A 16369-nucleotide genomic window follows, 5' to 3' on the forward strand; every position below is an offset into this window, starting at 1 on the left:
TCCACTCTCAGAAAGATTAAAAGAAAAATCTGAACATGCTAGAAATGGCATGGGGGCTGATCTAAGTTTGCAATGCTTGTTAAAGAACCAGATCTGTCTGGTTCTGAATTTCCCATATAGAAGCATCCTGCCAACACTGCTAAGAAAGAGAGTTCTTCTATGAATTGCCTTCTGATCCAGAGCTCTATAGAGCTCTACAGATCTCTAGATCACACAGCAAAGTGATAAATATTATAGATTTTTTTTTCATCTTTTAGAATCAGCATCTGTGATAAGGCTTCATCGCCCTAAGGAGATTTTCTAGAGGTTTTTTTTTTTAAAAAAAATAAAAAAATAGCTTCTTCCTCAATCTGCCATCGTCTACCATATTCTGGACTTCAAATCCCATGGAGCTCTTTCGTGACTGGTCCCATTCATCGACATGCCAGCCAAACATTCTACGAATTTATAGGGGCAACACATGTACAAACCATCCGTTTTTATAACATTTTTCAACCCTTCCCACAAATTACCCCAACCCCAAAGGAACTCTTATATCAAGAGTTACATTCATCAAGGAAACGGGGATGCCGCCTGGAGCTTTCGAATAAAAGGCGGAGGAGGAGCGTTCAGCAAAACAAAAAACAAGCAGAAATCCCCACGCCGAAGAGGAGGGAGAGAGAGAGAAGAAAGACAGCCTTGGCTACCAAAGAAAGGAGCCGGCCATCCTACAATTGTCTCAAAACAAACCCCACACGTGGGCCGGACGATCTCTTTTCTCCTATCACCCCGCCCGTTTAATAAACGAGACGGATTTGGAAGCGCCTTAAAATTAACAAGACGGAGGAACCGGTTCCCCCCAGAAAACAAACGGAAGGGAGTGGATGATGGTGATGATGCAAAATGAATCGTCAGTGTCTGGGAAAGGACAACCCCCCCCCCCATTCCCGCTTTCTCCAAGCGAAACCCTTTGATTTTTACACCCCACTCACCGGCGCTGAGCCCCGCCAGGCCAGCCGCGGAGCTTTCTCCATAGCCCGGCGCCGCGCACTCTAGAACTCCAGCCGCCCCCTGCAAGAGCGCGGGTGGAAACACACCTTTTCACACTGAAAAGCTGAAATGAAGGCGCCGCTCCGCTTCCGGCGCGGGATATAAGGTTAGAAGCTCGGGTCTTAAAAGGAGACGGCTCAAAAGCAAGGCTACTGGCCAGGTTGGGGTAGACGGGGGCGGAAAGGCGGAGCGGCCGGAGAGGAGGCGAGGCCTCTCTTGCTTTTCAATTCAGGTCGGGCGGCGGCAGCGGCAGCAGCAAAAACCAGCCGCAAGAAAAAGAGCGCAACCTGTGATTGGGTATCTCGGTTGTCAATTCAAGTTGGGGCCCCGCCTTTTGAAAGAGGGCGCGGGGGGGAGGGAAGACTCCATCCAGCAGTCTCGCTCTATGTCTGTCTGTGAGGTGGCAGCTCGTTCCTGGGTTCCCCTTCCCCGGCGTTGTGGAGAGCAGACCCGCATTGGGCTTGAAGGAGACGAGGGGGTGAGAAGAACTGCCTCTCTCCCCCCCCCGGACTTGGCTTGCATTGAAGTCGAAATTTCCCCCAGTGTAGATTTGTGTAGATTTCCCTCCAGTTTGGAGGGAAAGGTTGGCAGGTGCAGGTACACGCGCGGTCTCTCGCTCGCTTACGCAGGAATTTTCTCCTAGACACCGCCGTCTGGAATCCCCTGGGTTTGAAGAGGATTTGAAGCAGGCGGATTTCGGGGACTTCCGTCCGTCAGGCTTATACTTCGTGTGAAGCTTTCATGTGGCTGGATCGGGGTCTGGGACGGAATGCTAAGTGTGAGGTTTATAGATCAGGGGTCTCCAACCTTGGTAACTTTAAGCCTGGAGGACTTCAACTCCCAGAATTGAACTCCCAGCAAAGCTGGCTGGGGAATTCTGGGAGTTGAAGTCCTCCAGGCTTAAAGTCCTCCAGGCTTAAAGTGGCCAAGGTTCGAGACCCCTGTTTTAGATCATCTTTTATGCCTTGGTGTTATAAAGGATCCCAAGCAGGGGTGGGTTCTACTTACCTTTACTGATCGCGCATGCGCAGATAGACGATGACGACATCCAGGGTGGTGGGCGGGGCCTCCCACCGGTTTTACAACTGGTTCTTGCGAACCAGTCCGAACCAGGGTCAACCCACCATTGGTCCCAAGCTGGTATTGCTTGTACAACGAACATGATTCTGCCAAGACACTTAGTATTGTACAGGTAGTCCTCGACCTACGACCACAAATGAGTCCACAATTTCTGTCGTTAAGTGAGACATTGGTTAAGCGAGTTTTTGCCCATTTTAACAACCTTTCTTGCCACAGTTGTTAAGTGAATCACTGCAGTTGTTAAGTTAGCAACCTGGCTTTGCCAGAAGGTCACAAAAGGAGATCATGTGACCTTGAGACACTGCAACCATCACAAATGTGAACCAGTTGCCAAATGTCTGAATTTTGATCACATGACCATGAGGATGCTGCAAAGGTCATAACTGCGAAAAACGGTCAAGTCACATTTTTCAGTGCCATTGTAACTTTGATCAGTCACTAAATGAACGTTTGTAAGTCAAGGTCCACCTGTAGATGAAGCCATGCATTAATTCCTTGATTTTAAATTATTAAAACTATAAAAGGGTGTCCTCCTTTGCCTCCATCTCAGATTAATATGACCTGACCCAAATCCTCCCTACAATGGTGTGAGCCCTTAAAGCAGTGGTTCTCAACCTTCCTAATGCCACGACCCTTTAATACAGTTCCTCATGTTGTGGTGACCCCCAACCAGGGGTGGGTTCTAAATTTTTTTATTACCGGTTCTGTGGGCGTGGCTTATTTTGTGGGCATGGCTTGGAGGTCATGTGACTGGGTGGGCGTGGCTAGCTGGTCATGTGACCGGGTAGCCATGGCTATGTGTATAGGGACTACTCAGAGGGCTGAAAAAAGTCATTTCTGACAGGTCCTCGCACTTTTGACTGGTCCTCACACTTATGACCATCCTCACGTTTATGCCCATGCAGCATTCTTAACAACCATGTCACTCATTTCACAACTGCTTCTCTTCACCATGGTGACAAGATAGGGCAAAAACGTAAAATGTGAGGACAGTCGTAAGTTCAAGGACTGGTCAAAAGTGCGAGGACCAGTCAAAAATAACTTCTTCAGCCCTCTGAGTAGTCCATATGCACAAAAGGACTACCCAGAGGGCTGAAAAAAGTGATTTCTGACAGGTCCTCGCACTTTTGACCGGTCTTCGCACTTATGACTGGTCATTATTTATGCCCATTGTAGCATTCTTAACAATGTGTCACTCATTTCACAACTGCTTCTCTTCACCATGGTGACAAGATAGGGCAAAAACATAAAATGTGAGGACAGTCGTAAGTTCGAAGACTGGTCAAAAGTGCGAGGACCAGTCAGAAATAACTTTTTCAGCCCTCTGAGTAGTCCATATGCATAAAAGGATACAGCAATAGAGAGGGATGAAGGAAGGGAAGGGAAATTAGAGTAGGAGTGAGGGTAAGAGAGGGAGGAAGAGAGGAGGAGAAGGAGAAAGGAAGAGGAAGTAGGGAGGAGAAGAAGAGGGGGAGGAAGAGAAAGTAAGAAGGAAAGAAAAGAAAGAGGTGGTAGGTTTGAGGAGAAAGATTGCTGTACCATAAAAAAGATGAAAGGGAAGAAAGCCAACCCCAAACAAATATAAAGATATTAAGATAAAGAATGAATTGTTACACTTTAAAGAATAAAAAAGAACAAATATGAATAAATAACAATAATTAAAAACACACATACAAACATACAATGTATTTTCTTTGAACAGAGTGTTTGGCCGGTTCACAAATTTAAACAGTGTTTAGTCATTTCAATTAAATTTACAATTTCTTTATTTCCTTTTTGCCATATTTATTTCTCATCTATTTTTGTAAAAAACCAATATTACCCTTCATCCTCATCTCTAATCTTAATCAAATTCAATTTTTCCCTTCTATTCTATATTATACCCCTTCCCATTGTCATCTATTTTTATATCCATCCTCACATTGGTTAATTATGTAATATTACAGTTGTTTAATATAAATTCAACATTTTAATATAAATCAATTAGTTATATAACTACCTTTTTTGTATATTAATCAATATGAACATGAATATTCCAATTATTTCCATGCAATCCAATTTCTTACAAATCAATTAATTATATTTACCAATAATAATAAACCAAATAATTTCCCCCATATATTCCTCCAAACCACAACTTAACCATTTCTGCTTTCAACACAATATACAATTAATAGTATCTCAATTATTACAACTCCCTAGTTAAATAGAGCTTTTTTTCTTTTGTGTTTTAAAATCTCCTCTTTTTCCCTAAATTTCCCGTTGTTTGCACCTACCTTTTTTGGTGAGGAAAAAGAAAAGAAATCTGCCTGCCTAATTTTCCAAGTTGCAGCAACAGCAAAGCAGTTTCAGTTTCGTTTTTAAGCATAGATAGGGGGGAAAAAATCAGCACTCTTTCCAAGCAAGCAGCAGAGCCCTGAGCAAAACAGCTGAGAGCAAATCAGCTGGGAGTCGGGAGCCGATTTAAGCAAGGGCTAATTAGCCTATGCTGAAGCTCCACGGGCCAATAAAATTACAAAAAAACACCGAACCATTTGTTAAATTGCTGGCTCCCCCGCCCCTCGCCCACCACTATTTATTGGCAATAAATAGTGGTGCGGAGGGGCGGGGCAAGCCAGCAATTTAACAAACGGTTCGGCTGCACCACTGGCTATAGGGCAGCCCTTTGAAGCCCCACGGCAAAAATTTAAACAGTTTTTTTTCCTCTAGCCATCGGAGGCAGCAATAGATTGGGAGTGGGTGGGATAAACGAATGGCCGGCGATCCAACAGAGCAGAGAGTGAGGGTGAGTGAAGGCGGGGGGGGAGAGGGCTTTGGCGACCCCTGTGAAATGGCCGTTCGACCCCCAAAGGGGTCATGGCCCCCAGGTTGAGAACCACTGCCTTAAAGAAATGTGAGAACTGAGCCAATGGTGAAATCTAAAATTTGTTACCGGTTCTGTGGGCATGGCTTGGTGGGGTGGGGGGTGGGGGAGTAATGTGACTGGGTGGGCGTGGCTAATTTTTTTTTTTTACTTTTAAAACCATTTTTTCTACAACCTCTTTAGCGAAGAGGTTGTAAAAAAATGCTTTCAAAAGGCTCTGACCATCCCAGCTGAGTTGCCCGATCGGCAGAGGCTTTTTAAAAAAACCTCTGCAGATCAGGCAACTCAGCTTGGATCGTCAGAGGCATTTAAAAGAAAAAAAGGTTTTTTTTCTTTTAAAAGCCTTTGACGATCCCTGCTGAGCCGTGCGATCAGAGGCTTTTTTTTTTTTTACTTTTAAAAGCATTTTTTGGCTGAAGAGGTTGTAGAAAAAATGCTTTTAAAAGTAAAAAAAAAAAGCCTCTGATGATTGTGCGACTCAGCTGGGCATGAGGGGGGGCAGGGATTTTTGCTACCGGTTCTCCGAACCACCCGCCTCCATCGCTACCGGATCGGGTGATCCGGTTTGAACCGGGAGCATTTCACCTCTGAACTTACCAGTAGAATAATTTGTAGGGGAATATTTGTAGCTCAGGGTTCAACTATGGGGTCCTTGGTGCTCTCTAAGCTTGATTGTTTTCTTGCAGACTTTTCATTACCAAACTAGGTAATATTGGTACATTAATCACACCTAGTTTGGTAATGGAACATCTGCAAGAAAACATCCAAGCTCAGAGAACATGAAGGACCCCACATTGAGCTAAATCATGGATAAGCCAACAGGCACACAAAGGAGGATGTCTTATATTACATCATCACTAGTTCCAGGGTATATCACCTGCTATCACCGACAGCAGATTTCTGCACCAGTTTATTGCTTATTCTTTTAAGCAAGGACCAAAATCTTCAACCAGCCTAACCAATAGCTACAGGTTGGGAAACAGTTTGATAAATAAATAAATGCTGGCTGCTACATGTCACATAATGTTAAATAATTGACTGCTGCTGTATATTAGCAATCAGATAGTGTCAAATTTTGACAGCTATATGTCAGATAGGATCAGGGTTCTATAGCCTCCCAGTTGTCAGGGACTTTCAAAAGTTGACTGATAGTGGCAGGGCTGAATACAATATTTTAGCTGGAGTGCACATAAATATCGTTGCATTCAACAATTATTTGGACAATATTTATGATCATTGATGTTGATTTACTTTGCTCTCTAATTCTGTACGATAAAGGAGATAAATTCTGAATAGTTAACATGAAACCTGGTAATTTCTTGTTCTTTAGATACAGATTAATAGAGTTGGAAGGGACCTTGTACCCCCCGCTCAAGCAGGAGACCCTACACCATTTCTGACAAATGGCAGTCCAGTCTCTTGAAAGCTTCTGAAACTCCCACAACTTCTGAAGGCAAGCTGTTCCATTTGGTTGATTGTTCTCACTGTCAGAAAATTTCTCCTTACTTCTACCCTGTTTCCCCCAAAATAAGACATCCCCTGAATATAAGCCCAATCAAGCTTTTGAATGCATGGCAATAAGGCCAAGCGCTTATTTCAGGTTTCAAAAAAATATAAGACAGGGTCTTATTTTCGGGGAAACAAGGTAGGTTGAATCAGCTCCTTGATCAGCTTCCATCCATTATTCCTTGTTTGGCCTTCGGGTGTCTTGGATAGCTTGACCCCATCCTCTCTGTGGCAGCCCCTCAAATACTGGAACACTGCTATCATGTCTCCCCTGGTCCTTCTCTTCACTAGCCTAGCCATACTATTCATCGTATGTTTTAGCCTCCAGTCCCCTAATCATCTTGGTTGCTCTTTATTCCTTGTTATTTTTTGAAACTTCTCAGATATATTGCATGGACATATACTACTCACCTTTAGCTAACTGATCACTACTGGTAGATGTGCCCTTAATGAATCTGTGTAATTTTTTAAACAAATACTTTATTTCTCCTGAACTTGGGCTAATAGACCTAGTCCTAGGCTGAAGATGTTACATACAGCTAACCTAGGATGCAAAAATCTAGATGATCAGGAGATGACAGCAAAGACATGTGGAAAACTCTGTTTCCTGCCATTAAGTTGTCATCCAGATGCTTGCAATCCAGTTTTGATAACCCTGCCTGAACTCAGGATATGTTTAATTAGGTAGATCACTGTAGTTGCTTACTTTAATATTACGGGGAAATGGGGAAAATATTTAGTTCATAAATTTTTATAGGGCCTCTTTGGTGTTGCAGGCAGGTAAACCAAAAGTATATTTAAGCATTTTCCCAATGGCCTCGGGAGACAAGGAATTGCATACAGGAGAGAGTGAACAGGCTGCTGCAAGAGAGATAAATTACTCCATTTGCCCTTTTGCCTGGTTCAAGTCAAGAAAATTGCTAGTGGAAATTCCTCTCCTTTGTTTCCAGCATAGAAGTGTACCCCAAGTGCTGCTGGAAGAGTTCACTCATTCTTGCCCACTGTAGCAACTAATGTGCTTTTGAAGGCTGGTAGCACACCCATAGTCAATTCATTTACAAGGCTGTAGCACTTGTAGAGCAGGGGTTTCCAACCTTGGCAAATTTAAGCCTGGAGGACTTCAACTTCCAGAATTCACCAGCCAAGGTTGGAGACCCCTGTTGTAGAGAGTCTGCACCTAAAAACAGAGATGGGCAAAAGTGGTGCTTTGGAGCAGTGGCCACAACTCTGCCTCTGTTCCATAGGTTGAATCATTTTGTAATAAAAGTAGATTGGCTATTTGATGCAGAAGAAATTTTGCACCACTAAGTGGCAGCATAATGGCACAGCTAAACAGAATCAGGGTGATTTAGTTCATGGGAAAATATTTTACTAAACACAGTCTCACCCACACAGTTCTGTGCTTCCTTAGGATTTCTTTTAGATGTGGAGATTGAATTTTTTTAACTCCTTAAGTTTGTGTTTAGACACAGTCCCAGTCAACATAAGTAGTATTTCAAATTGAATAAGTTGATGTGATGTTAAGGTATGATGGAAGGCTGAGCATCCTGAAGATTATTTACATAATTTAAATGTCATATTTAGAAACAGCCAGGGCATTTTTCCAGAGAAGGTTGATTGCTAATCAGAGATGGTGATGGGTGAAATTTTCCCAGAGAGTCTGATTTGATATCACTTCATTATCAGGCAGAGACCTTTTCATGGGCTCTCAAATTCTCTGTTTATGTTTTGTTTAAAACTGTTGGATGATTTGTACTTCTCTTAATATTGATGTTTTCGCTTTAATCTGCTTTATTGTAATTGCCATACATTGCAAGCCATTCTGGGAACTTTAAAGGGCAGGAAGGATATTCAAATAAATCAGTAAAATAAATCCATTTATTTGATTATTTAAATAATTAATTTTAATTAATTAGCTTTGACTTCACAATGTTGACATCAGTGTTCAAATTAATCATTCCATTAAGATGTTGTGATTAGCTACTGGATAATTTTACTGCTTGCTCTTTTATTGCTCTTGGTGGATTTTCTGTAAGGTTCTTAAAAATGCAGCTTTCTAGCTAACAGACTACTCAAAATGAATTTTGATCTAATTAATACAATAATATTGTATTAAGATCAGTTGGTTCTTTCTTTTCAATCGGACATATTGTTGCAATGGAGTTATATATAGTAAATGTCTATTTAGAGGTGAGTTTCATTTGGTTTTGTTCTGAATGACCATAAGTCAGTGAATGCAGGACTATAACCATAGACCAAATGCTAAATACCCCGTTCCAGTGGTGGGTTGCCCCCAGTTCAGACCAGTTCGCAAGAACTGGTAGTAAAACTGGCAGGAGGCCCCGCCTCCGTCCCGGATGTTGTCATCAGCGATCTGCGCACCAGTAGAAAGGTAAATAGAACCCACCCCTGCCCCATTCCATTTTCATATTGTTTCACAGATGGGCCATTTCACTATTTGTTGGTGATGACTACAATATACTTCATCTCTTAAGAGCAGCAAGACTCATCCAGAGTAGGCATTTTGGACTTCAACACTATTCTTATAGACAGAATCATCTGAGGACTATAAGAAGAAACTCCTACCAATTTGGTCAGTCTAGCTCAGTATCGCTATCAGTTCTTCCAAGTTTCCAGAGAAGCTTTCTCAGATAATAAACTGCCTTCTTGTGAGTTGGCCAAAATAATGTTTAAAAGTTCCTTTTTTCCCTAGATATCTAGTAGTATTGAAGGAATAACGGATTTCTGCATTTTTCTATCTCTGATTTAGTCCATTATAGTCTACACATATTACATGTTTCCAGTCTTACTAGGAGATGTTGAGGAAAATCCTGCCTATTCTTTGTCTACAAATAAAATCTACCTTACTGAGCTATGCTGATTAGCGGTATCAGGATTTTTTCTACGTTAGGCTTATTGTATCTAGGCTGCAAAACCTCATCTAGTGCTGGTCAGGATTTTTGCAGCATCTTACATTTGATAAAATAAGATTATTCTAAGGGCAAAGCATGGACACTTTTTCAGTTGCCTATGTGTGTCTCAGATAATTTGAATTGCAGAGGATAGTAGCCGTTACTCATTACCTTCCTTAGGGAATCCTCCAGATTTCCTCCTCTAAATTACTTTTCGGGACAGGAGACAGCTTGTCATCTTTCATCTGATGCACCTTCCATTCTTAGTTGAGTAAATGCCAAGTAGGGTCAAAACGCAGCTGCAGCTGTCTAGGCTGAAGTTCTTTCTTCTACGCCAGTAAGAAACTTAACAGGGCAGTCTGGATCTCCTCTGTCATTGATCATGGATGGTGTTTTACGTGTTGCTTTGTTGTTGCTGCTGCTGTTGTTCTGAAGGGATGGATTGGAACTTCATTGGGAGTAGACTGACAATTAAATGGCTGATTGCGTGCATTTCCTTGTAAGTTCTGGCTAAATTCATTGTCCACGCAGGCAGGCGGGTAGCTCTGTGGTTCAGGAACTACTAATTCCTAGCCATTCAGATTTGCATGACTGTCAGCTACAAAGTGGGAGAAACAAAGAAAAGACCTCACTTTTTTAAAAGTATAAACCAGAATGGCCAGATTATTATAAATTAATAATCTCATTCTGCATTTTATTTTTATAGGTTGGATATATTATATTGGATATGTTACATCATCCTTTTTCAATTGGTACTTTCCAGATATGTTTTTAAACTCTTTGAATGTTTATTTCTTATTCCCTTCTGTTCTTTGCATAACATCACTTATTCTGAGAGGAAATCTCATGCTGGATGCACATCAGTGGTGGGTTCCTCCCGGTTTGGTCCGGTTCGGCCGAGCCGGTAGCGGTGACGATATGACATCACCGAACCGGTTCTCCCCCCCGCCCTCCCACCCACTCCCACCCACGTTATTCTTACCTTTTATTTGGTCCCACCCCCAATCTATTGCTGCCTCCTGAGTCCCAGCTGATGACTAGAGGGAAAAAAACTGTTTAAATTCTTGCCGCAGGGCTTCAAAGGGCCGTCCTACAGCTGATCAGTGTTAAAAGCAAACAAATGAGTCGGGTCGTAAGTGCGAGGACTGGTTGTAAGTGCGAGGACCTTCCAGAAATGACTCTGACCAGCTAGCCATGCCCATCTAGTCACATGACCCCCAAGCCACACCCACAAAATAAGCCACACCCACAGAACCGGTAGTAAAAAAAATTAGAACCCACCCCTGGTGCACATGTATAAGTATGTATGATAAGATATGATTACACAGGCAGCTTCTGTGCTATTATGTTCTACTCCAATTAAGCATTTGGAAAAACTGAAGACTGCCCATCCTGTGTTTCCTGCCCTTGTCCCTTTAAGAATTCCAAAGGGCAGGAGTATTTCAGGCTATGCAAAATCACAAGGTCACCTTGTAGTAGGCTCATGTGCTGCGAACAGTTTTTTTTCTTTTTTTGACAAATCTCCAAATGAAAGCCAGTTTGGTATTATGGTTAAGGCACCACACTAGAAACAGGAGACCATGAGTTCCAGTTTCACTTTAGGCACAAAGCCTAAGGATGACCTTGAGCCAGTCGTTCTCTGTCAGCCCTAGTAAGCAGGCAATGCAAGCCACTTCTGAAAATTCTTGCCAAAAAATCCTGCAGGGTTCAGTCCAGACAGTTGCCACTGATTGAAAGGTATGTGTGTGGGTGTGTGCATGCACACACACACACAGTGTTTCCAAAGATATGGTGCATAAATACCATGAAAGAAAGTAATTTACTGCAACACCACAAAACTTGCAACCCAAGAGGAACTTTGGTATGATAAGAGCCAGTGTGGTATTGTGGGTAAACTGTTGAACTTCTAATCTGCCCCTGGACATGGAAGTTCATTGGGATTCTGGACTAGTCATTCTCTAGTCAACCCAATGTTCCACACAGATTTGCTGTTGTGTGGAAGAATAGGAGGAGGAAACACTAGCATATTGCCTTGAGCTCCTGTACAAATAAAATAACAGTTGATATTATTTTCCCTTTCCACCATTGCTTCTTGACCTTCACTGTATACTTATTGCTCTCAAATGGAAGTGGATATAGCCACTGACAGAAATTTTTCTTCACTCAGATCTTCAGAATAGTATCTCTGTCATGACTGGATCCTAATAATAATAATCCTATGCCCCTTTGATCCCATAAATCACCTTCTTTTGTAGTTAGACTACTGTGTCTAGAGTGGGAACTGTTGGTGTTCCTTATTTTTCACACTTTCAGATTGCAGCAACTCCAGAGAATATGGTCTATCTGGTCTGTAGCAAAAGTATTTGATTACTATTTGACCAGTTTAAGACAGTCTGTCTGGTAAACATCCACTTCTTATGTTTCTAGAGTTACACATTTGAACAGTAATTATATTATACTACAAGGCTTTACATATCTTCCCCAGAATAAACTCCAATTGGACTTACTAAATATTGATTTCTTTAATTGATTTATATGGTTTCACATCTTGTAAATGTGTCTTTAGGCAGCTAACAATACCTTGAAATCAATTTTAAAATATTAACAAAGGTAAGCACCTACAGTGGTCCTGAGGGTAAAAGCCAAACAAAACTATTTACAAAACTTTCTCAAGGGGTCATCTAATCTCCCAATCCCTGGGCCCCGGAGCATAGCCATGTTTTAAATGCTTTACAAAAAAGCTGGCAGAGTTGGGGGCCAATCCAATTTCATGGGGGGGGGTGTTCCAGATATGTTCCAAATATGCAACTTAATACAATTTACCTATTCCTTAAATTATTCACCTGCCTACCTACCATTGGAATTCTGGTAGATGAACAAACAAATGAAAAATACAAAAATCAATTAAAAGCAGCAGGTAAAGGCACTATTAGAAATACCTTACCCAAACTCTGTAAATTTAATAGAACTTAAGGCAAAATACATACTGGTACATCCTCTAAAAAATCCTGATGACCCATTGCAGAGTGTTTCCTTGATAACATTTTGCTGAAAGTTCTTTCATTTCCAAATATGAAATGGATCTTCCAGCTCCCTATATGATGAAATTATCTTTTATTTGATTCTAAATTGGCTTGTTCACCAGTTTTCTCAGTAGTAGCTTTCCCTGTAGTTAACTTGCCTATGTTAATCATTGAACCACAATTTTCTGCATCTCCATAAATTAACTACACTGTCTAGGAGTACACAGAAAAGTAATCTGATGAGTGACAGGCCAATTTACTTCAGTGTGTTGTGGGAAAGCATGTACTGAGAGTTCAGCAAAATATATGTATTTTTAAGTAGAAATAAATATGTATTATCATATGTACTTACAAATTGCAGTTCTGCTTGCATCTGTTTCAAAATGCTAGCCATCGTGAATAACTCTTAGAGTTCTATTTCTTTCTCCTGGTTCAAATAAATGTATTTTCTTACTTTCTCCCTGCAATTGGAGGTGTATTTATTTTTACTACGTTCACATTTGTGTCTTTCACACATGTTGGGATTGTAACTGCCAGCCTTCCAAGCTGACATGCTGACCTGTATTCTGTGTATGTCAGGAAAATACCAAATTGGGAGAGGTGAATTAGGAAGTGTGCAAGGTATATACGGTAGATCAGAGAGCTAAGGATCAGAACTGTGGAGAGCTCCTGTGGAAGCAAGATTTGGGGTTAGGTGGGATGCTAGGAAGAACTATTGTTGCCTCAATCATTTGAAATTGAAATTCTTCAGAGATGATGGATGAATCCCATATTCCTAGACTGGAGCTATTTGGTATGTAAAACTGTACTACATAGTAATTCAGTTCTCAACCTCAGCAACTTTAATAGAATTCCCCAGGCAGCATGCTGGCTAGGGAATTCTATGAGTTTCAGTTCACATCACTTAAAGTTGCTGAGGTTGAGAAACAGTGTAGTAATGAGTTTTGACATGGTTGAAATGTCTTCTGCAGCATTATGGGAATGCAGGCCAAGCAAGAGGGAGGATGGTCTCTATGACCAGAGGTAGTTCAGAGGAAGAATATTTTGAGCCCGAGGACTCAGAACAGGAAGACATCCTTGGCTGGGTTAGTAAATTGTGCTTAGTCCTGAACTATTTAACTGTGACATACTGAGTAATCGTCAGTTATTGGATTCATACAATACCTTGGTCCAGAAATCATAAAATGTCTAGTGTAATTATCTCATATTTACAAATAGGAAAATTGTAGTCTAGTGATAGTCACAGAAACATCTGCAAAGAAGCATTTTGAGTTGTGAGCCCACTTCACCTCTTGTGATGTAATTTTATTTTTAGCTAGTCTCTTAATGATGTGAATGATATGCTTGGAATCAATAAGCACAATTCTTCTTAGCTTTTAAATCCAACAATGAAAGAAGAGCTTTATCTATTGAACTTCAGTCAGCTATAGTTCAAACATAAGAACTTCTCCAAACAGTGTTGTGATCTAGGCTTCCTAAGTCATTAAAACACACGAGTAGTCCCAAAAACCTCTTTTATTGCAACAGCTGTGAATTACGTTCCAATTAGTTGCAAAAAGTCCTTCGGGAGAAGTCCTTCCGGATAATCATCAACCTTTATCTCCCTTGACACGCTGCCAAAGACCTACTTGGCAAAGCCATGCGGAGTCCAGAATCAAACAGAGATGCTGACTGGGAACAGAATTAACAACATTGCTTTCCTGCAAAGGGCCCACTTGCCTTTGCTTCTCTTTTAAGGCTTATGGGAGGGGCCAATCATCTCCAAGCCTTACTTCCGAGTCATCTCTTTAGTTTTAACTGTTCTTGCCTTCTGGCAGCTCTGTGCATGCGTGCATGAGGAACAGGCTCCTCCTATTCCTCTGCCTCTCTGATGTCCAACTCTGGAGGCTCTGGAGTCTGCACATAACTCCCAGATGGCCCTGACCTCATCTCTACCTCTGATGCAGAGCCCTCGTCCGAGCCTTCCCCAGACTCCAGGACTGGCCCATGTTCCTCCCCAGCCTCCTCACTGTCCAATTCCACTGCCAGCTCCGCAGGCTGCTGGCGGACTGCAACAAACAGTGGATAAAGGGATATTGTAATAATAAGGACCGTGAATCCTCAATTAGTTTGATATCTTTGCTTAGTGATCATAATTGGGATTGGAAACTCCATCGCTAAGCAAAGTCGGTAAGCAAAGCATCACATAATGATGACCAATTTATAACCTCACTGTAGACTGTAGGTCATTAAAATCAACTTGCAATTTTACTGCAGTCTTCTTCATTGACTCTACTTGACAGAAGCTGGTTCTGAAGTGTGGGAATCACATGGCCACAGGATGCTACAACATCATAAATGGCCACCATTTGAGAAGTGCCTGAAGATGATCACATGAGCCCAGGGATTCTGTGATTGTCATAAATATGAGGACTGGTTGTGAAGTTACTTTTTAAGCACCATCATGACTTCAGTCACTAAACAGGGCAATCATTAAACAACATCCACCTGTATCTAAAATGCTTATATGCATAGGATGATACTAACTGCAGCTAAGGAAAGTTTATTCCAAGGCCACCTAAGGCATTAAGTAAATTTGATTTTTAGAAAAGAACACATTTACATGTCCATACCAAGGTCACTTAAAAACTTCTGGATTAACACAGAGACTTTCCATTGCTGTAACTAAATGCCTTATTTATTCTAGAGTCATCAGAAAGATTCCTTATGCCTGGTCAAATTCTTTGCATGCTAATATAAATTTATATTTCACTCTTCATCCATGGATTCAAACTGATACATATACAATTTTCTTCAGATCACCCTGCCCCAGCCATGGTAGGAACAAGCTCGGCTAATACAATGATGGTTATGTGTGTGTATATGTTTTGAATAGAAGTGCAGTCTTAGCCATAGTCCTTTAGGGCAATACATCTACTGCATCTTATTCACCTATTTTGTAAATAAAAGCAATATTTAAGATATTTTATATAGTTTTAAAAACATTTTATAAACTAGATATTTCACATACAGATAGTCCTTGACTTATGACCCAATCGAGCCCAAAATTTATGTTGCTAAGTGAGACATTTGTTAAGTGAGTTTTGCCCCATTTTATGACCTTCCTAGTCACAATTGTTAAGTGGATCACGGCAGTTAAGTTAGTAACACGGTTGTTCGGTGAATCTGGCTTCCCCATTGACTTTGCTTCTTAGAAGTTCGCAAAAGCTGTTCACATGACCCCAGGACACTGCAACTGTCATAAATATGAACAAGAATTTCGATCACATGACCATGGGGGGGATGCTGCAAAAGTCGTTAGTATGAAAAATGGTCATAAGCCACTTTTTTCAGTGCCCCTGTAACTTTGAACGGTCATGAAATGAACTGTTGTAAGTCAAGGACTATCTGTGTATTTGTTGCAGGTCAACCTGAACAACTTGACGTGCTCCTTTCTTGGCTGCTGACCGTATGGTATATATTCCCTTTCATACACTGTATGTTGAATGTCATGAAAATCATTAGGTTTTATTCACGGTGATGGTCATTTTATATACAAATACCTGAGTGGTGAAATCCAATTTTTTTTACTACCGGTTCTGTGGGCGTGGCTTGGTGGGCATGGCAGGGGAAAGATACTGCAAAATTCTCATTCCCTCCCCACTCTGGGGCCAGCCAGAGGTGGTGTTTGCTGGTTCTCTGAACTACTCAAAATTTCCACTATCAGTTCTCCAGAACCTGTTGGATTTTATCCCTGAAATGCCTTGAGTTCCAAAAAGTGGCATAAAATACAATAATAAAAGATAAGGCAGATGTAGGTCAAAGGAGGAAAGAGACATGGGAAGGTAAAGCCTGTAAAATTAAACTAATGAATCTAGTGGTGAATTCCAAATTTTTTTACTACCGGTTCTGTGGGCATGGCTTGGTGGGCATGGCTTGGTGGGCATGGCAGGGGAAGGATACTGCAAAATCTCCAT

The 16369-nt window shown here is 41.4% G+C and overlaps 1 protein-coding gene across 2 annotated transcripts in view; it reads right to left on the reverse strand.

Annotated features, from left to right (window-relative positions):
• Window positions 1–1509, reverse strand: part of POMGNT1 (protein O-linked mannose N-acetylglucosaminyltransferase 1 (beta 1,2-)) — a 35441-nt gene extending 33932 nt beyond the window's left edge. Inside the window, exon 1 of one of the 2 annotated variants that reach the window (XM_034414995.3) lies at window positions 972–1509. The gene's annotated coding sequence lies outside the window, so the exon portion shown is untranslated. The remainder of the gene's footprint in view (window positions 1–971) is intronic. The other variant, XM_034414996.3, reaches the window with a different exon arrangement.
• Between the last annotated feature and the right edge of the window lie 14860 nt (window positions 1510–16369).

Source organism: Pantherophis guttatus, chromosome 3 (genome assembly GCF_059756535.1).
Source record: "Pantherophis guttatus breed Tessera chromosome 3, ASM5975653v1, whole genome shotgun sequence".
Lineage (NCBI taxonomy): Eukaryota > Metazoa > Chordata > Lepidosauria > Squamata > Colubridae > Pantherophis > Pantherophis guttatus.